Source organism: Cervus elaphus, chromosome 33 (genome assembly GCF_910594005.1).
Source record: "Cervus elaphus chromosome 33, mCerEla1.1, whole genome shotgun sequence".
Classification (NCBI taxonomy): Eukaryota; Metazoa; Chordata; class Mammalia; order Artiodactyla; family Cervidae; genus Cervus; species Cervus elaphus.
In genome coordinates, this window is record NC_057847.1 from 32941157 (window position 1) to 32963041 (window position 21885).

Below are 21885 nucleotides of genomic sequence, written 5' to 3' on the forward strand. Positions count from 1 at the left end.
GTACCCATTAAACAATAATTCCTCATGCTTTCTGCTCCCCCCCAGGCCCTGGTAACAACCATTCTACTGTCTTTCTTTATGAATTTGCCTATTCTAGGTACCTTATGTAAGTGGAGATATATGGCATTTGCCTTTTTTTTGTCTGGCTTGTTTCACTTCACATAATATTCTTAAGGCTCATTAATGTTACAGCATGTATCAGAATTCCTTTCTTTTTAAGGCTATCTAGTAGCCCATTGCCTGGAGAATCCCCATGGTCAGAGGAGACTGGCAGGCTACAGTCCATGGGGTTGCAAGAGTTGGACATGACTGAGCGCTAAGCACAGCACAGGAGTCCCTTGTATGTATACACCACACTTGATGTATCCAGTCCTCCGCTGATGGATGTTCAGGTTGCACCTGTGTTTTGGCTCTTATACATAATGCTGTGATGGACATTGTTGTACAAACAGCTCATTGAGTTCCTGCTTTTAATGCTTTTGGATATATAAAAGAAGTGGAATTGCTGCTGCTGCTGCTAAGTCACTTCAGTCGTGTCCGACTCTGCTGGATCATAGGATAATTCTATAATTAATTTTTGAAGAACTGCCATACCCCTTGCCACCATGGCTGCACTATTTTATATTGCCACCAGCAATGTACAATGGTTCCAATTTCTCTACATCCTCATTAACATTTACTTTCTCTCTTTTTAAATAATGATCATCCTACTGGGTGTGAGGTTGGATTTCCCAATGGTTTTTATTTGCATTTCCTAATGATTAGTGAAATTGGTTTTTTCATGTGTATATTGACCATTTGTACATTTTCTTTCAAGAAATGTCTATTCAAGTCCTTTGGTCATTTTAGAATAGAGCTGTTTGTTTTTGTTGTTGAGTTTAAGAGTTATTTATATGTTGTGGCTATTGATCCCTTATCAAACACATGATTTGCAAGTATTTTGTCTGTTCCTGGGTATCTTTTTACTCTCCAACGTCTCTTGACACACAAAAGTTTTAATTTTTTTTTTTTTTAAAAGTTTTAAGTTTTGTGAAATCAAATTTATCTTTTTCTTTTGCTGCCTGTACTTTAGGTACTACATTCAAGAAATCATTGCCAAAAAAAAAAAAAAAAATCATTGCCAAATCCAATGTCTTAATGATTTACCCTCTGTTTTCTTATTTTTATAGTATTAGCTCTTATGTTTAGGTCTGTGATCCATTGTTAATTTTTTTTCCCATTCCTGTAGATGTTATAGAGTTTTAGAGTCTCCCGCTTCCCTTTACCCATCATTCCCAGTGGTTTGTTCTTTAGTTTAGTATTCCTTACTCTGAACATTTTCCTTTCAATAACCTCCATTGCATTTTTTCTTTTATGGCAAGATTAAAATGCTTAAATTATTGAAAAAGTATAGTAGTTACTTGTTGGGATTCCTGGTGCAGAAAGAATATTACATATTCATACTCGCCTAGTCTCTAATTGGTTCTTTCATCCTTTAGATGACTATTATTAAAAAATTTTTTGTAGTTTAAGAATTCTGATTCCTTACAAACTAGTTAATAGATTCAAGAGCTCTTTATGTTCTCATTGTAGATACCAGTTCAGTTCAGTTGCTGAGTCATGTCCAACTCTTCGGGACCCTATGGACTGCAGTGTGCCATGCTTCCCAGTCCATCACCAAATCCCAGAGCCTACTCAAATTCATGTCCATTGAGTCAGTGATGCCATCCAACCATTTCAGCCTCTGTTATTCCTTACTTCTGCCCTCAGTCTTTCCCAGTATCAGGGTCTTTTTCAATGAATCAGTTCTTTGCATCAGGTGGCCAAAGTATTGGAGTTTCAGCTTCAGCATCAGTCCTTCCAATGGACATTCAGGACTGATTTTCTTTAGGATGGACTGGTTGTATCTCCTGGCAATCCGAGGGACTCTGAAGAGTCTTCTCCAGTACCACAGTTCGAAAGCATCAATTCTTTGGCACTCAGCTTTCTTTATAGTCCAACTCTTACATCCACACATGACTACTGGAAAAACCATAGCTTTGACTATATGGACCTTTGTAGCCAAAGTAATGCGTTTGCTTTTTAATATGCTGTCTAGGTTGGTCATAGCTTTTCTTCCAAGGAGCAAGCGTCTTTTAATTTCATGGCTGCACTCAACATCTGCAGTGATTTTGGAGCCCAAGAAAATTAAGTCTGTCACTGTTTCCATTGTTTCCCCAACTATTTGCCATGAAGTGATAGGACCGGATGCCATGATCTTAGTTTTCTGAATGTTGAGTTTTAAGCCAACTTTTTCACTTTCCTCTTTCACTTTCATCAAGAGGCTCTTTAGTTCTTCTTTACTTTCTGCCATAAGGGTGGTGTCATCTGTGTATGTGAGGTTACTGATATTTCTCCCAGTAATCTTGAATCCTGCTTGAGCTTCATCCAGCCCAGCATTTCACATGATGTACTCTGCATATAAGTTAAATAAGCAGGGTGACAATATACAACCTTGACATTTCCCAATTTGGAACCAGTCTGTTGCTCCATGTCCTGTTCTAACTGTTGCTTCTTGACCTGCATACAGATTTCTTTGGAAACAGGTCAGGTGGTCTAGTATTTCCATCTCTTTGAAGATTTTCCAGAGTTTCTTGTGATCCACATAGTCAAAGGCCTTGGTGTAGTTAATAAAGCAGAAGTAAATGTTTTTCTGGAACTCTCGTGCTTTTTCGATGATCCAGTGGATGTTGGTAATTTGATCTCTGTTTCCTCTGCCTTTTCTAAACCCAGCTTGAACATCTGGAAGTTCACGGTTCATGTACTATTGAAGGCTGGCTTAGAGAATTTTGAGCATTACCTTGCTAACATGTGAGATGAATGCAATTGTGCGGTAGTTTGAACATTCTTTGGCATTGCCTTTCTTTGGGATTGGAATGAAAACTGACCTTTTCCAGTCCTTTGGCCACTGCTGAGTTTTCCAAATGTGCTGGCATATTGAGTGCAGCACTTTAACAACATCTTCTTTTGAATTTGAAATAGCTCAACTTGAATTCCATCACCTCCACTAACTTTGTTCTTAGTGATGCTTCCTAAGGCCCACTTGACTTCACATTCCAGGATGTCTGGTTGTAGATGAGAGATCACACCATCGTGGTTACCTGGATCATGAAGATCTTTTTTGTACAGTTCTTCTGTGTATTGTTGCCACTTCTTCTATATATCTTCTGCTTCTGCTAGGTCCACACCATTTCTGTCCTTTATTGTGCCCATCTTTGCATGAAATGTTCCCTTGGTATCTCTAATTTTCTTGAAGAGATCTCAGTCTTTCCTGTTCTGTTGTTTTCCTCTATTTCTTTGCATTGATCGCTGAAGAAAGCTTTCTTATGTCTCCTTGCTATTCTTTGGAACTCTCCATTCAAATGGGTGTATCTTTCTGTTTCTCCTTTGCCTTTCACTTCTCTTCTTTTCTCAGCTATTTGTAAGGCTTCCTCAGCCAAGTATTTTGCCTTTTTGTATTTCTTTTTCTTGGGGATGGTATTGATCCCTGCCTGCTATACAAGTTCACAAACCTCTCTCCATAGTTCTTCAGGCACTCTGTCTATCAGAGCTAATCCCTTGAATCTATTTGTCACTTCCACTGTATAATCGTAAGGGATTTGATTTAGGTCATACCTGAATGGTTTGGTGGTTTTCCCTACTTTCTTCAATTTCAGTCTGATTTTGGCAATAAGGAGTTCATGGTCTGAGCTACAATCAGCTCCCAATCTTGTTTTTGCTGACTCTTTAGAGCTTCTCCATCTTTGGCTGCAAAGAGCATAATCAATCTGATTTCGGTGTTGACCATCTCGTGATGGTCATGTGTAGAGTCTTGTGTTGTTGGAGGAGGGTATTTGCTATGACCAGTGTGGTCTCTTGGCAAAAGTCTATTATCCTTTGCCCTGCTTCTTTTTGTACTCCAAGGCCAAATTTGTCTTGGAGTTATTCCAGGTATCTCTTGACTTCCTACTTTTGCATTCCAGTCCCCTGTAATGAAAAGGACATCTTTTTGGGGTGTTAGTTCTAAAACGTCTTGTAGGTCTTCATAGAAACATTCAACTTTAGCTTCTTCAGCATTACTGTTCGGGGCATAGACTTGGATTACTCTATTATTGAACGGTTTGCCTTGGAAATGAATAGCAATCATTCTGTCGTTTTTGAGCTTGCACCCAAGTACTGCATTTCAGACTCTTGTTAACTCTGATGGCTACTCCATTTCTTCTAAGGGATTCTTGCCCACAGTGGTAGATATAATGCTCATCTGAGTTAAATTTACCCATTCCAGTCCATTTTAGTTCACTGATTCCTAAAATCTCGATGTTCACTCTTCCTGTTTTACCACTTCCAATTTGCCTTGATTCATGCACCTAACATTCCAGGTTCCTATGCAATATTGTTCTTTACAACATTGTACTTTTTTTTTTCATTTATTTTTATTAGTTGGAGGCTAATTACTTTACAGTATTGTAGTGGTTTTTGCTATACACTGACATGAATCAGCCGTGGATTTACATGTGTTCCCCATCCTGATCCCCCCCACCACCCTCCCCATCTCATCCCTCTGGGTCTTCCCAGGGCACCAGCCCTGAGCACTTGTCTCATGCATCCAACCTGGGCTGGCGATCTGTTTCACACTTGATAATATACATGTTTCAATGCTATTCTTTCATATCATCCCACCCTTGCCTTCTCCCACAGAGTCCAAAAGTCTGTTCTATATATCTGTGCCTCTTTTTCTGTCCTGCATATAGGGTTATCGTTCCCCTCTTTTTAAATTCCATATATATGCGTTAGTATACTGTATTGGTCTTTATCTTTCTGGCTTACTTCACTCTGTATAATGGGCTCTAGTTTCATCCATCTCATTAGAGCTGATTCAAATGTATTCTTTTTAATGGCTGAGTATGTGCAGATGACACCACCCTTATGGCAGAAAGTGAAGAGGAACTAAAAACCCTCTTGATGAAGCTGAAAGAGGAGAGTGAAAAAGTTGGCTTAAAGCTCAACATTCAGAAAACTAAGATCATGGCATCTGGTCCCATCACTTCATGAAAAATAGATGGGGAGACAGTGGAAACAGCGTCAGACTTTATTTTTTTGGGCTCCAAAATCACTGCAGATGGTGATTGCAGCCATGAAATTAAAAGATGCTTACTCCTTGGGAGGAAAGTTATGACCAACCTAGATAGCATACTTAAAAGCAGAGACATTACTTCGCCAACAAAGGTCCGTCTGGTCAAGGTTATGGTTTTTCCAGTAGTCATGTATGGATGTGAGAGTTGGACTGTGAGGAAAGCTGAGTGCTGAAAAATTGATGCTTTTGAACTATGGTGTTGGAGAAGATTCTTGAGAGTGAATTGCAAGGAGATCCAACTAGTCCATCCTAAAGAAAATCAGTCCTGAATGTCCATTGGAAGGACTGATGCTGAAGCTGAAACTCCAATACTTTGGCCACCTCATGCGAAGAGCTGACTCATTGGAAAAGACCCTGATGCTGGGAGGGATTGAGGGCAGGAGGAGAAGGGGACGACAGGGGATGAGATGGCTGGATGGCATCACCGACTCGATGGCATGAGTTTGAGTAAACTCCAGGAGTTGGTGATGGGCAGGGAGGCCTGGCATGCTGTGATTCATGGGGTTGCAAAGAGTCGAACATGACTGAGCAACTGAACTGAACTGAACTGAATATTCCATTGTGTATATGTACCACAGCTTTCTTATCCATTCATCTGCTGATGGGCATCTAGGTTGCTTCCATGTCCTGGCTATTATAAACAGTGCTGCGATGAATATTGGGGTGCACGTGTCTCTTTCAGATCTGGTTTCCTCGGTGTGTATGCCCAGAAGTGGGATGCTGGGTCATATAGCAGTTCTATTTCCAGTTTTTCAGGAATCTCCACACTGTTCTCCATAGCGGCTGTACTAGTTTGCATTCCCACCAACAGTGTAAGAGGGTTCCCTTTTCTCCACACCCTCTCCAGCATTTATTGCTTGTATACTTTTGGATAGCAGCCATTCTGCTGGCATGTAGTGGTACCTCATTGTGGTTTTGATTTGCATTTCTCTGATAATGAGTGATGTTGAGCATCTTTTCATGTGTTTGTTAGCCATCTGTATTTCTTCTTTGGAGAAATGTCTGTTTAGTTCTTTGGCCCATTTTTTGATTGGGTCATTTATTTTTCTGGAATTGAGCTGCAGGAGTTGCTTGTATATTTTTGAGATTAATCCTTTGTCTGTTTCTTCATTTGCTATTATTTTCTCCCATTCTGAAGGCTGTCTTTTCACTTTGCTTATAGTTTCCTTTGTTGTGCAAAAGCTTTTAAGTTTAATTAGGTCCCATTTACAACATTGGACTTGATTTCCATCACCAGTCACATCCACAACTGAGTGTTTTTACTTTGGCTTTTTTTTTTTTTTTTTTTTGCTTTTTTTTTTACTTTGGCTCCGTCTCTTTATTCTTTCTGGAGTTATTTCTCCACTCTTCTCTAGTAGCATATTGGGCACCTACCGACCTGGGGAGTTCATCTTTCAGTGTCCTATCTTTTTGCCTTTTCATACTGTTCATGGGGTTCTGAATGCAAGAATACTGAAGTGGTTTGCCCTCCATTCTCCAGTGGACCACATTTTGTCAGAATACTTCTCCATGACCTGTCGGTCTTGGGTGGCCCTACACGGCATGGCTCATAGTTTCATTGAGTTAGACAAGGCTGTGGTTCATGGGATCAGTTTGATTAATTTTCTGTGATTGTGGTTTTCATTCTGTTGGCCCTGTGGTGGATAAGGATAAGAAGCTTATGGAAGCTTCCTGATGGGAGAGGCTAACTGAGGGGGAAACTGAGTTTTGTTCTGATGGGCAGGGTCATGCTCACTTCACTTCAGTTGTTCAGTTGTGTCCAACTCTTTGCGGACCCATGGACTGTTGCATGCCAGGCTTCCCTATCCATCACCAACTCCCAGAACTTACTCAAACTAAACGTACATCACATTAGTGATGCAATCCAACCATTTCATCCTCTGTTGTCACCTTCTCCTCCCGCCTTCAATCTTTCCCAGCATCAGGGTCTTTTCAAATGAGTCAGTTCTTTGCATCAGGTGGCCAAAGTATTGGAGTTTCAGCTTCAGCATCAGTCTTTCCAATCAATATTCAGGACTCATTTCCCTCAGGATTAACTGGTTGTATCTCTGTACAGTCCAAGGGACTCTCAAGAGTCTTCTCCAACACCACAGTTCAAAAGCATCAATTCTTCGGCGCTCAGCTTTCTTCACCGTCCAACTCTCACATCCATACATGACTACTGGAAAAACCATAGCTTTGACTTGCCAGACCTTTGTTGGCAAAGTAATGTCTCTGCTTTTTAATGAGCTGTCTAGGTTGGTCATAGCTTTTCTTTCAAGGAGCAAGCACCTTTTAATTTCATGGCTGCACTCACCATCTGCAGTGATTTTGGAGGCCAAGAAAATTAAGTCTGTCACTGTTTCCATTGTTTCCGCATCTGTTGCCATGAAGTGATTGGACCGGATGCCATGATCTTAGTTTTCTGAATGTTTAGTTTTAAACCAACTTTTTCACTTTCATCAAGAGGCTCTTTAGCTCTTCTTCACTTTCCGCCATAATGTTGGTATCATCTGCATATCTGAGGTTACTGTTATTTCTCCTGACAGTCTTGATTCCTGCTTGAGCTTCATTCAACGCAGCATTTTGCATGATACTCTGCATATAAGTTAAATAAACAGGGTTAAAATATACAGCCTTAATGTACTCCTTTCTAGATTTGGAACCAGTCTGTTGCTCCATGTCCTGTTCTAACTGTTGCTTCTTGACCTGCATACATGTTTCTTAGGAGGCAGGTCAGGTGGTCTGGGCTTGCCATCTTTTTATGAATTTTGCACAATTTGTTGTGATCCACACAGTCAAAGACTTTGGCATAGTCAATAAAGCAGAAGTAGATGTTTTTCTGGAACTCTCTTGCTTTTTTGATGATCCAGCTGATGTTGGCAATCTTATCTCTGATTCCTCTGAGTTTTCTAAATCCAGCTTGAACATCTGGAAGTTCACAGTTCACAAGTATTGTTGAAGGCTGGCTTGGAGAATTTTGAGCATTACTTTGCTAGCATGTGAGATGAGTACAATTGTGTGGTAGTTTGAACATTGTTTGGCATTGCCTTTCTTTGGGATTGGAATGAAAACTGGCTTTTTCTAGTCCTTTGGCCACTGCTGAGTTTTCCACATTTGATTGCATTTTGAGTGCATGCTCAGTAAACCTTTAATGCAATTTTCTGTTGATGGTCAGGGCTGTGTTCCCTCCCTGTTGTTTGACCTCAGGCCAAACTATGATGTAGGTAATGAAGATAATGGTGACCTCCTTCCAAAGGTCCCATGAGTGCACTGCTGCCCTGAGCACCCCTGCCCCTGCAGCAGGCCACCACTGACCCATGCCTCTGCCAGAGACTCCTGGACACTCACAGGCAAGTCTGGGTCAGTCTCTTCTGGGGTCACTGCTCCTTTCTTCTGCATGCTAGCATGTACATGGTTTTGTTTGTGCCCTCCAAGAGTCAGTTTCCCCAGTCCTGTGTAAGTTCTGGTGACTCTATGGTGGGGTTAATGGCAACCTCCTCCAAGAGGGCTTGTGCCGTACCCAGATCTGCTGCACCCAGAGCCCTTCCTGCTGCGGCAGGCCAGTGCTGACCCGTACCCCTGCAGGAGACATTCAGACACAGATCTGGCTCAGTCTATGTGGGTTCTCTGGGTTCTGGTGCACACAAGGATTGTTTGTGCTGTCTGAGTGTCTCAGCCTGGTGGGGGTTTGATTCTAAACACGATTTTGCCCCCCTGCTGTCTTGCTGGACTTCTCCTTTGCCCTTGGACGTGGCGTATCTTTTTTGGTGGGATCCAACATTCTCTTGTCGACTGTTGTTCAGCAGCAAGTTGTAATGTTGGAGTTCTTGCAGGAGAAGATGAGTGCACATCTTTCTACTCCGCCATCTTCCTCTGCCACCAGATTCCTCTATCCATACGGATTCTCCAGGCAAGAATACTGGGGCTGGTTGCCATGCCCTCCTCCAGGGGATCTTCCCAAACCAGGGATCGAACCTAGATGTTCTGCATTGCAGGAGGATTCTTGACTGTCTAAGCTACCAGGTTACTTTGTGGCCACTAAGCAGTCTGGAATTTTCTTCACGATTCTAAGCCTGTTTGCATTTATTTATTAGATTCTAAAATTCTGTCTAAAAATGATAGAAAATAAGAAATACCATCAAACATTTAATTCACTCCTCTTTGAAAATAGTCATACTATTCATCTTCTGACTATCTTTTAAACAACAACTGCCTCAATAAAGAGTACATTTTAAGTGCTGTTATGTGGATTGCATCCTATTCCCAGATTAAGGTCAGGGCTACTGAATGCCTTGCTGTAATTATAGCCTCTAGTTCCAAGAGGGAGAGAGAAGTAGGAAGTACAGGAAGTTTCTCTGTTGATGAGCATAGTAGTTTGATGGACATTTAGTTTGCAAAGGATTTGTAAATCCGTATTATTTATTCAGTGGTTCTTTACCATCCCTAATGAGCTTTCAGTAAATAAATAGAATCATAAAACCTTCTCTTCCTGACATTATGCATACTAAAAAAAAAAAAAAATACACCAAAAGCCTTATAAGTCCACAGCAACTTTTCTTGATAATGCCTGCAAATATTCCAAAGAATCCCTTGGCTGTGTGCTAGTTAACTCACTTGTTCTGATATTGAGTTAAAGGGCTTTGAGTCTATTGACCATTCCTGGTCTGCAAGGAATATTTCAAAAGCAACTGTCACTGCTCAGATTTTACCTTGAATGAATGTCTAGTCTTCTCATACTTTAGCTTTAAGTTCTGGAGCATCCACTACTAATAAAGAATAATCCACTGACCCCCTATGAGAAATTTTTCCTTTTTGTTTTTTGTAAATAATGTTTCTCTGTATCATTCTGACTGTTGCCTACCCTCAGCATTTTTAACCCATTGCATGATCCTGCTCAGCCCTAAAGAATCATTTCTACTGTCACTTGATTAATCTTCTGTGAACTTGCCACTTTCCTTATTTTCACATATTTTAAATTATTTTATTATTTCCATTTGGTTTTCATCAAATACCAGTTTTGGGTTGTCAGATATTTTAAATTCTCGGTATATTGTCATTTAACAAGACTGATTGATTTACTAGTTATTATCACATCTGAAAAACAATGCACATATTCTATATACACTCCACAAACTGAGCCTTAGGTTGGGCGGGGACCAGATGACTGTGTGATAGATATTGCCATCTGTTGATAGAAAGCAGTGTTGTTTTGGTTTTACAGTGATCATCAGTTAAGTTCAGTCACTCAGTCATGTCTGACTCTTTGCGACCCCATGAATCGCAGCTCGCCAGGCCTCCCTGTCCATCACCAACTCCCAGAGTCTACCCAAACCCCTGTCCATTGAGTCAATGAAGCCATCCAGCCAGCTCGTCCTCTGTTGTCCCCTTCTCCTCCTGCCCACAATCCTTCTCAGCATCAGTGTCTTTTCCGAGTCAACTCTTCACATGAGGTGGCCAAAGTATTGGAGTTTGAGCTTCAACATTAGTCCTTCCAATGAACACCCAGGACTGATCTCCTTTAGGATGGACTCGCTGGATCTCCTTGCAGTCCAAGGGACTCTCAAGAGTCTTCTCCAACACCACAGTTCAAAAGCATCAATTCTTCGGCGCTCAGCTTTCTTCACCATCCAACTCTCACATCCATACATGACTACTGGAAAAACCATAGCTTTGACTAGACAGACCTTTGTTGGCAATGTCTCTGCTTTTTAATAAGCTGTCTAGGTTCGTCATAGCTTTTCTTCCAAGGAGCAAGCGTCTTTTAATTTCATGGCTGCACTCACCATCTGCAGTGATTTTGGAGCCCAGAAAAATAAAGTCTGATACTGTTTCCCCATCTATTTCCCATGAAGTGGTGGGACCAGATGCCATGATCTTAGTTTTCTGAATGTTGAGCTTTAAGCCAACTTTTTCACTCTCCTCTTTCACCTTCATCAAGAGGGTTTTTAGTTCCTCTTCACTTTCTGCCATAAGGGTGGTGTCATCTGCATGTCTGAGGTTATTGATATTTCTCCCGGCAATCTTGATTTCAGCTTGTGCTTCTTCCAGCCCAGCATTTCACATGATGTACTCTGCATATAAGTTAAATAAGCAGGGTGGCAATATACAGCTTTGACGTACTCCTTTCCCTATTTGGAACCAGTGTGTTGGTCCATGTCCAGTTCTAACTGTTGCTTCCTGACCTGCATACAGGTTTCTCAAGAGACAGGTCAGATGGTCTGGTATTCCGATCTCTTTCAGAATTTTCCACAGTTTATTGTGATCCACAGAGTCAAAGGCTTTGGCATAGTTAATAAAGCAGAAGTAAATGTTTTTCTGGAACTTTCTTGCTTTTTTGATGATCCAGTGGATGTTGGCAATTTGATCTCTGGTTCCTCTACCTTTTCTAAAACCAGCTTGAGCATCTGGAAGTTCACGGTTCACGTACTGCTGAAGCCTGGCTTGGAGAATTTTAAGCATTACTTTACTAGCATATGAGATGAGTTAACTGTGTGGTAGTTTGAGTATTCTTCAGCATTGCCTTTCTTTGGGATTGGAATGAAAACTGACCTCTTCCAGTCCTGTGGCCACTGCTGAGTTTTCCAAGTTTGCTGGCATATTGAGTGCAGCTCTTTCACAGCATCATGTTTCAGGATTTGAAATAGCTCAATTGGAATTCCATCACCTCCACTAGCTTTGTTCGTAGTGATGCTTCCTAAGGCCCACCTGACTTCACATTCCAGGATGTCTGGCTCTAGGTGAGTGATCACACCATCGTGATTATCTGGGTCGTGAAGATCTTTTTTGTACAGTTCTTCTATGTGTTCTTGCCACCTCTTCTTAGTATCTTCTGCTTCTGTTAGGTCCATACCATATGAACAGTGATCATAGTTCTGTTTTAGTCTTTAAAATATCCTGGAAGTAGAGACTCACAGACATAGAGTAAAAATTTATGGTTACCAGGGGGAAAGAAGAGAGGAGGGGTATTTAGGGACTTTGGGATTGACATATACGCACTGCTAAATTTAAAATGGATAACCAACAAGGACCCACTGTATAGCACAGGGAACTCTGCTCAATGTTATGTAACAACCTGAATGGGAAAATAATTTGAAAGAGAAGAGATAGAGGTATATGTATAACTGAATTACTTTGTTGTACACATGAAACTAGCACAACATTATTAATCAAGTATACTTCAGTATAAAATGAAAAGTTTAAAAAAATAAGTACAGCTCCTAAGAAAGCAAGTTAGGAATCTTCTACAAAATTACAAACATACGTATCTTTTACCTTAAATAAATAAATAAGTAAATAAATAAAATACCCTAAAGAGGAAAAGTTTCTGTAGATAAATGCAAAGTTCATCTCTTATGAAGTAATCAAATTTATTATTCTTTCTTAAGAACGTTAGGTGTGCACAATAAATTGGTAAGAAAGTTGATAAAAATCATGCATAATAGTTGTTATAGGTTTTGTGTACTTAAAACGTTATCAGGAAATATGCTAAATGAATGATTAGAATGTACTGTACACTTAAAATGTTCTAAAGAAATGTGCTTCATGTTTAAAATGCATTGTCTCATTTTTTCCCCTAAAATGAACTTATTGGATAATCATTTTCAGTCCTGTTTTCTGATGCAGAAACCAAGCTTTAGAGAGGTTGACTTGCCCCCAAACACAAGCTTAGAAGCAGTAGAGATGGGATTTATATTTTTAAGTGATAAATGCAAAATATGAAGTTGTGTGTATATAGAATATTATTAGTGTGAAAAGAAAAATTAATAGTTATGTATGTGTTTATAAAAACACATAGATGGATACATAGTTGTTATTTCAGGATAGGAGTCTGGGTGGCTGGGAAACAAAGGAGAGAGGGAGAATCAATTTTTGTTATATGTACCTTTGTGTTTTGTGGCTGTATTTATTCTTCAAAAACAAATGTAAGGATGCTGTTTAGAGTGAAAAGTGAGTCATAAACCTGTAGTTTTGGCCCAGCATTTCAACTTAAAAGTATTCTCTTCTTGGAGCTACTGATTGCTCTGAAACTTTGGGCTGTAATCAAATAATAGATCCTCAAAAATACATCTAAACTGAATTTGAATGAATGAATGATGCAGGTGAGTGTTTAGCGTACCATAATGTATATAAGAATACATGATATTTTTAGCCTTATTTAGAATATTCATCTCAATTAAATAAATTTCACTATACAAAAATTTGAAATGCAGTAAATTTTATACAGAAGATCTGAGAATGTGCTTGACCCAAACACCAAGAAAAGCAGAAAGGCAAAAGTTGGGTTGGATGAATCCAGTCAAGGTAAAATGAGCAACCTCTCTTAAGCCTCAGATATGACTCCAGGGACTGTGTGATTAACTCATTCCTAGGTCTGTGATTCCAGAAATGTATCTTGAAAATAAAACTCTGCTCTCACACAATGAAAAAATACGTATGCATAAAAAAGTATGAACATTCTAATTATAAAGTAACTATATAGCTTTGTAAAATAGCAATTATTTAATTCTATTTATTTTCAAAAATAAGGTTTACCAAAGACAAAGGTTAAGATGACAAACTGGCAAAAAAATAATAGAACTTTTGTGAAAAGGGACCAATGTCTTAGCATAAAAGACTCCTTATCAAAGAAAGAAATGATGAAAACCCCAATAGAGAAAGGACTAAGAGAGTAAGAGAACTGAACTGAACTGAAGAGAGTAAGTAGATTTATTAAAGAAGAAACAGATGTTCCATGGAATGCACATTTTTAAATGTTTTTTTTTATCAAATTGGTAAGCATTTTTAAAATTACTATATTTAATATTGCTTGGGTATGGAAAAATATATGCTTTTATATTGCTAGAGGGAGTGTACATTTTTACAGCCTCTCTGGAAAGCGTTTTGGCAGTAGGTGTGTGCCTTAAAAGGACAAAGGAAATACGTCAAAATATCATCAATAATTTGCTTTGAATAGATTACTTTTATTTTAATCTTTATGCTTTTCAGTGTTATCTAAACATACCAATGAAAATTTACTATACTTATATTCAGCTATATTAATAACTTGAAATTAGTTATATGTACAACTTTCTTCAAAGTATCATATGTTGGATTTAACAGTAAAGCCATAGCTTGGACTCTACAGACCTTTGCTGATAAAGGTCCATATAGTCAAAGCTATGGTTTGTCCAGTAGTCATCTACGTATATAAGAGTTGGACCATATGGAAGACTGAGTGCTGAAGAATTAATGCCTTTGAATTGTGGTTTTGAAGACTCTTGAGAGTCCCTTGGACAGCACGGAGACCAAACCAGTCAATCCTAAAGGAAATCAACTTTGAATATTCATTGGAAGACTGATGCTAAAGCTGAAGCTCTAGAATTTTGGCCACCTGATGTGAAGAGCCGACTCATTGCAAAAGACCCTGATGCTGGGAAAGATTGAAGGCAGGAGGAGAAGAGGGTGACAGAGGATGAGGTAGTTGAATAGCATCACTGACTCAATGGACATGGGTTTGAGCTAACTCCGGGAGATGGTGATGGACAGGGAAGTTTGGTGTGTTGCAGTTATGGGATCGCAAAGAGTAGGACACAACTTAGTGACTGAATAGCAGCAGCAACAACAAAAATATTTTCTGTACAACTTGGCCTTGTTATTTACCTACAGATTTTAAATAAACTGCATTGTTAATGGCAACATTTAAGCTGGAATTAATCAACAATCTAGTATTGTATCTGTGCCTAAGTTTCTGTAATAGTTGAGTAAGTTACCACTTTTCTAGAGATCTAGACATTGGGATATTTGTCCTTAATCACGTATATGTTTCAAATAAAGTATTTGCAATTTGGGGATGCTCAACCACTGATGAAATGGAAAAACATTCCTAATGAATTTTTAGGAGTGACTAATATAATTGTGAGTATACATGACTAGTATAATTCAGAATAGAAGAATTTTAATATGGATTTTCCAGTAGTCATGTATGGATGTGATAGTTGGACCATAAAGAAGGCTGAGCACCAGAGAATTGATGCTTTTGAACTGTGGTGTTGGAGAAGACTCTTGAGGGTCCCTTGGACTGCAAGGAGATACAACCAGTCCATCCTAATCAGCCCTGAGTATTCATTGGAAGGACTGATGCTGAAGCTAAAACTGCAGTACTTTGGCCACCTGATGCAAAGAGCCGACTCACTGGAAAAAGCCCCTGATGCTGGGAAAGATTGAGGGCGGGAAGAGAAGGGGGCCACAGAGGATGAGATGATTAGATGGCATCACTGACTCAATGAACATGGATTTGAGCAAACTCTGGGAGATGGTGATGGACAGGGAGTCTGTGGGGTCGCAGAGTCAGGCATGACTGAGTGACTGAACTACAACAACATTTGATTAGGTGATGTTTACCATACTAGTCTCTCTTCCTGTCTATCAGATCAAGCTTTTAACTTGAGTCATTTTGGTTGTTAGAATACTGCTTTCACTAAGGCAGATAGATAGTAGCTTTTATTTTGCTATCATTAAAATGAGAAAAGACAAGGTTTTCACTTTCAATTGCTCAGTCCTGTCCGACTCTTTGTGGCCCCTGTAGCCTACCAGGCTCCTCTGTCCATGGAATTTTCCAGGCAAGAATACTGGAGTGGGTTGCCATTTCCAACTCTATGGGTTCTTCCCAGCTAAGGGATCAAACTCGCATTGGAAGATTTATTCTTTACCACTAGCACCACTGGAGTAGCCCCAGTTTTATATTTCTTGCACACCTGAGGCTACACATAAGGTAAAGAATTGTTTCTAAATGTGTTTTAATTTTTTAGAAGGGGAGAAAAAGTGAGAACACCATAACTTTTTAAAAAATTTCTGATGTAAACTCAATGACATGACAGTTATTAATTACTGTATTTGAAGATAATCTTAAAATATTAAAAACTCTCAAGTATTCATAATTTTATTAAGTAATAATTGTAGTTCACTTACAAATCAGTGTGACATTTACATTGCCTTAAAGACAGGGTGCTCGATTCTTCCTGTTTTTGGGTTAGAAGAAGTTGTCATTCTTCGTGTTCAACAAGTTCCTGTGACGTCTAGATGCCACGCAATACGCTAGTGATAAAAGATATCCAAGACAAGTTTCCTGTCTAGGGAGCTTAGAGTCTGGTTGAAGAAGACTAATGAAAGAATGGAGACTAATGAAAGAAAAGAGGCATTATAAAAAATATGATAAAAATATGTACTGGGGGGTAGGTGGAAATGCAAATTAGGTAGGAGAGGTGAGAGAAAGAGAAGCTGATGAAGAGTTGAATTTATACTTGAGGAAAGAAAGATAAGAGATGAGATCAGATCTCTTCATATAAGAAGTGCTGAACTGAATTTTTAAAGTAATGAAATGATCATAATAGTTGAAACTGGATAGAAGGAGCAGCATAAGAAAGCAGGGGTCATAGAATAATCTGGTTGCCATTTGGGGAAATGAAATGTAAAGAGATGTAGCTAGAATGTGGTAGGCACAAAGAGGGGAAGGAAAGAGGCTATGCACCTGGCTAGGAAAAGTTTTCTGTGCTTTTCCCAGCTATGGCAGATTATCCTGTAGGCAGCTGTCAGCTATAGAGGATTTTTTTTTAGCAGGGGAAGATTACTGAATTTCCCATTATAAAGGCAGGGTTTCTTGTACATTGAATGAATATTAGAACTGACTGAATTTCCTTGGTACTACTGAATTACACGCTGTAGCACAACTCTTTTTCCCCCTAAAGGAATTATTTTGGTGCTTCAATAAGAAAACAGATACAATGGAAATATAGGGTCCTTAACAATTTTAAATCTTGGTCTAGAGAAAATAATTCATTGTTCCAACAACCTCTGATACTCCTAAATTGAAATCCGCTAATGTGGCCCATGTCACATGTACAGAAATAACACCCAATTTTCAACTGATAGAGGGACCAAAACAGAGAAGTATGGAAACCCAAAGCCCCTTTTCAGGTGGAAGGCTCAGATTCCTAATAAAGGCTCGGTTAGGAGTTTCATCCCTTTTTTTAAAGTTTGAAAATCTGACTATATTCTTATAATTGTGGGGGCAAAAGTATTTTGATAAGATATAGCAGAATATCTTACAATATTATTGTAACTAAAGGGGAAAATTAACAAATTTGAAGCAGAATATTTTTAATGAATTCATTTAAATTCTAAAAAAGATACATTCAGTCACAGCAACACATGTATTTTAGCTAATGATTAATAGTTTGTGACTGAGAATTGCCTTCCTAAGGACTTCTTTACTTCCGTAGGTCCTTTCTAGGGCGTGATTTGGGTTCTTAGTTTCCGCCTTTCTGTACTTTGCTCTTACATAGGGTTTTTTTAGAAAGTTATCATCATCATTACACTATCATCACATCATTACATCATCACTACAAGGGCTTCCCTTGTGGCTTAGCTGGTAAAGAATCCGCCTGCAATATGGGAGACCTGGGTTCGATCCCTGGGTTGGGAAGATCCCCTGGGGAAGGGAAAGGCTACCCACTCCAGTATTCTGGCCTGGAGAATTCCAGGGACTGTATAGTCCATGGGATCGCAAAGAGTCGGACACAACTGAGTGACTTTCACCCTTCACATCACCATCATTAATTTGTCATTGTGTTTCATTTTTTGAATTTCACTTGTTTAGATAATATTTTTTTTCTTATTTTTCTTTATTAGTTGGAGGCTAATGACTTCACAACATTTCAGTGGGTTTTGTCATACATTGACATGAATCAGCCATGGAGTTACATGTATTCCCCATCCCGATCCCCCCTCCCACCTCCCTCTCCACCCAGTTCCTCTGGGTCTTCCCAGTGCACCAGGCCCGAGCACTTGTCTCATGCATCCAACCTGGGCTGGTGATCTGTTTCACTATAGATAATATACATGTTGTTCTTTCAAAACATCCCACCCTCACCTTCTCCCACAGAGTTCAAAAGTCTGTTCCGTACTTCTGTGTCTCTTTTTCTGTTTTGTATATAGGGTTATCATTACCATCTTTCTAAATTCCATATATATGTGTTAGTATGCTATAATGTTCTTTATCTTTCTGGCTTACTTCACTGTGTATAATGGGCTCCAGTTTCATCCATCTCATTAGAACTGATTCAAATGAATTCTTTTTAACGGCTGAGTAATATTCCATGGTGTATATGTACATGTTTTACTTCTTGTCTCAGGGCAAAAGAGTGCACACGTCAACCCATGTAAATATTTGTTGAGTTGAACAGGCTTTATTTTTTTTTCATTTATTTTTATTAGTTGGAGGCTAATTACTTTACAATATTTTAGTGGTTTTTGTCATACATTGACATGAATCAGCCATGGATTTACATGTATTTCCCATCCCGACAGGCTTTAAAAGTACATCATTAAATCACTATGGATTTATCTATTCTAAATTTTCTATTAAGCTGTCTGAAGGAGAACTGTGTAAAACTGAAATTCATTTAAATTATAATAGGAAATGTACCAATATTCCAAATTAGCAGTTTTTTCCCATTTTACAGGCGTGAGGTTTATTTTCTAGTCACGTCAGTATAATTTCAACATTGTATAATGTGTTGCTTAAGAACATGCAGAAGAAGAAAGGACAGTAGAAAAGAATATTTGTGATATAGTAGATATCATATATAATTTAGCCATATAATAAAAGATTATATTATAATGACGGCTAGACTATGTATGTTTGATATATATATATATGTATATATATAATATATATATGTATATACTAGTGCAGTGTGTTATAATGTTTTCTATTGCTGTAAGATAGTAAAAATAAGTATATATACAATATATATATGTATATAATATATATAATGGGATAAAAGACATTTTAAGGACTGTATTATTTTACATATACATGTTCGTAGGTGGCATCAGGTATGCTGATATGCTTCATAATAATTGTTTAAAACTCCAGAATGAAAAAAAAAAAAAAAAAAAAAAACTCCAGAATGAGATTTGTTCCCATTATAATCAAGCAGGATAAGGCATTTTGAAAAAAAAAAAGAAAGGATTTATTCTCTGGTAATTAAAATTAACTATATGAAAAGATTTGGACTCTGTGATTCCACATGGTTTTTCTACCCATCCCCCAAGCTTAATGACTTAGATGATCCTGTTGTATTCGCTTGTCCATAGCAAAGACAGATGGCTCAGCCAGGGAATTCTCCACTAGCTCTGCCTCTCTGAAACCACAAAGTCAGGAAATATAATCAGAGTGCTCAGCTGAACCAGAGCAAGAGCTTTCCTAATGGGTAACTGTGACTTGAGAAATTACATCCATTAGATAAAGTGATTAAATATACATCAGTCCTTTGGCAAGGGAGCCATGAAGATATTGCAATAGAACATCATCATGTAACCCATCTCTCCTGCTGGAAAAAAGAAACATGTCTTTACCTTTGACATGTATCATCTCGAAATTCCTCAGCTCAGTTTCAGGGAGACATTTTTTTATAACAGGATTTATATAGTTCTGATTTTCTGTGAACTAGAAAACATACAAAACATTACAAAATATTTCAGAATCACTCATTCCCCCACACTGTTTTTGTTTTATATTGTTTTTCTTCCTGTTTTAGGCATTTCATGCTTCAAGTTATTTTTTTAATTCTTCCAATAGAAGCCATTTGTGTCCCCAAATTAGACTTTTTAACTTAGATATACACATCTTAAATATATACTTAGAAAAAAATTTTGTTGTGCCAATGTTCATGCAGATTTCTCTTAGCTTTCTAAATAGTTTATGTTAAAATCATGTTAAAAGAAAATTTAACTTTAAAAAGAAATATCACTATCAAATCGCATTGACCTTGAATATATTTATAGTTCTAGAGATTCCTGTTTCTTACTCTTAGTTATAACTACCTTTTGATTAATAATACACAGCCCATCATATATTAATATACTTGCTACTAACCTCCTTGAGTTAATCCATGCATTTAAAATGTTCTTTTTAAGTGATGAATAATCTTTCACTTTATCCCTGGTGACCATCAGCAGATAACTGCAAGATGACTGACAGAAAATGTGTTTACAATTATGGACTCATAGATAACTAAGTTGAAAATACCCTCCAGAAGAGTCAACTTCCTCACTTTATAGATAAATCCCTGAGCACTCAACTTGTGTCTATCATAACAGAAAGCACAGTTAAAGACATGAGCAAAAGTAATCATCCTTTTTGAAGCTTCTTTAGTGGATTCCTGAGCACACTTATATACACACTAATTCCTCTCCCCCCAAATCCAGATTTCTCTCTGTATTCTTTTTTTATAATTAATTTTATGTATTTATTTATGCTGGATCTTCATCACTGGGCAGGTGTTTCTCTAATTGCAGCGAGCAGGGGGCCACTCTCTAGTTGCAGTGTGTGGGCTTCTCATTGTGGGGTATCTCTTGCGGAGCGTGGGCTCTAGAGCACAGACTCGATAGTCGTGGCACCTGTGCGTAGTTACTCCATGGCGTATAGGATCTTCCAAGATCAAGGATCAAACGACTGTCTCCTGCATTGGCAGGCAGATTCTTTACCACTGAGCCACTGGAGAAGCCCTCTCTTTATATTCTTAAATCTCCAAATCCTCATCTTACAACAGTAAAAAAACAAATCCTTCTGTAATTACCTGTAAATTATACATGCAGGAAAAATGGAACCAGAATTTTAATTCAGAAAAGTACCTTACAGATGTATAGTTAAAACTTCCCATTGTATAAATGTTCTTGGTGCCAGAGGTAGTTTAGCTATAATGTAGCAAGTTAAAGTCAAGTCTATGAAATCATTTGTTGGTAGAAAGGCTTTGAACTAAAAATATAACAGACCTGACATGTTTCCATGAAACATTTTTATGTACACGATGACTCTAGATTCCTATATGTACTGCCCTCGGTGTCTGCTTAGAGTGTTTAGTAAAATTATGCCATAACTTACAATGTAGTGCAGATATTATAGTTCACAGAATTGACAATATTTTAATTCTCTCTGGCCATTGAAAATGTTCCATTTAATATTCCAAGATTGGGAGTTGAGGAAAAAGTATTCAATAGATAAGTAAAATATGTGGTTCAGTGCAGAAATTGAAGTAAATAAAATGGATTATATAGAAAATTGTATAGAAAATAACTATGAGAGAAAACTGGAGAACTCTTGTGTAATTTTGACATTTCTCTTTTATTGAGGTCTTGAGTTTTGAGCTTCTTCTAACCTCTTTTGGATTAAGGAATTGAGAAAAAAGTATATAACCATTGAATCAAAGTTTGTTGTCTGCCTACTATGTGCCTCGTTATGCTAACCATTAGGAATTGAAATATGAATAAGATGTCCAATTATGATGAGAGGAACTACTTTGGAGATTTAATTAAAGTTGTCCTGGGTGAAATAATCCTTGGGCTGGCTCCTGAAGGATGAATGGGAATGTTCCATTGGACCAGAGCCACTTAGCTAGATTTCTGGATAGGTGTGTGGGCCTGAATTTCAGGGAATGAGGCTAGGATCACTGAAGAAAGGCTTTTGTAGTTAATCTCATAAACCAAACATTGATGATTTTTATTTATAAGTAGAGAAGTGATGTTGTCAGTTTTTATTTACCACTTTGATATTAATATGTAGTCTGTAGATTAGAGGTAAAGAGTGAAAACCTAGACATAAGAAACTATTGTGATAATGTAGATAAGATGTAAAGAATAAAGAGACAAGCTGTGGGGGTGTAAAAGGAAATGAATTTAGGGGTGATTTAAAAAGAATAATTAGTAGGACTTGTTGACTGGATATTAAGAGA

General features: G+C 38.2%; 1 protein-coding gene and 1 long non-coding RNA gene across 2 annotated transcripts in view; one reads left to right on the forward strand and one right to left on the reverse strand.

Annotated features, from left to right (window-relative positions):
• SCN9A (sodium voltage-gated channel alpha subunit 9) overlaps positions 1-21885 on the forward strand; it is a 164581-nt gene that overhangs the window by 11899 nt on the left and 130797 nt on the right. The gene's annotated exons all lie outside the window — the stretch shown is intronic.
• Positions 19510-21885, reverse strand: part of LOC122688413 — a 173688-nt gene continuing 171312 nt past the window's right edge. Inside the window, exon 5 of the long non-coding RNA XR_006339439.1 lies at positions 19510-19601. This is a non-coding gene — a long non-coding RNA (uncharacterized LOC122688413). The remainder of the gene's footprint in view (positions 19602-21885) is intronic.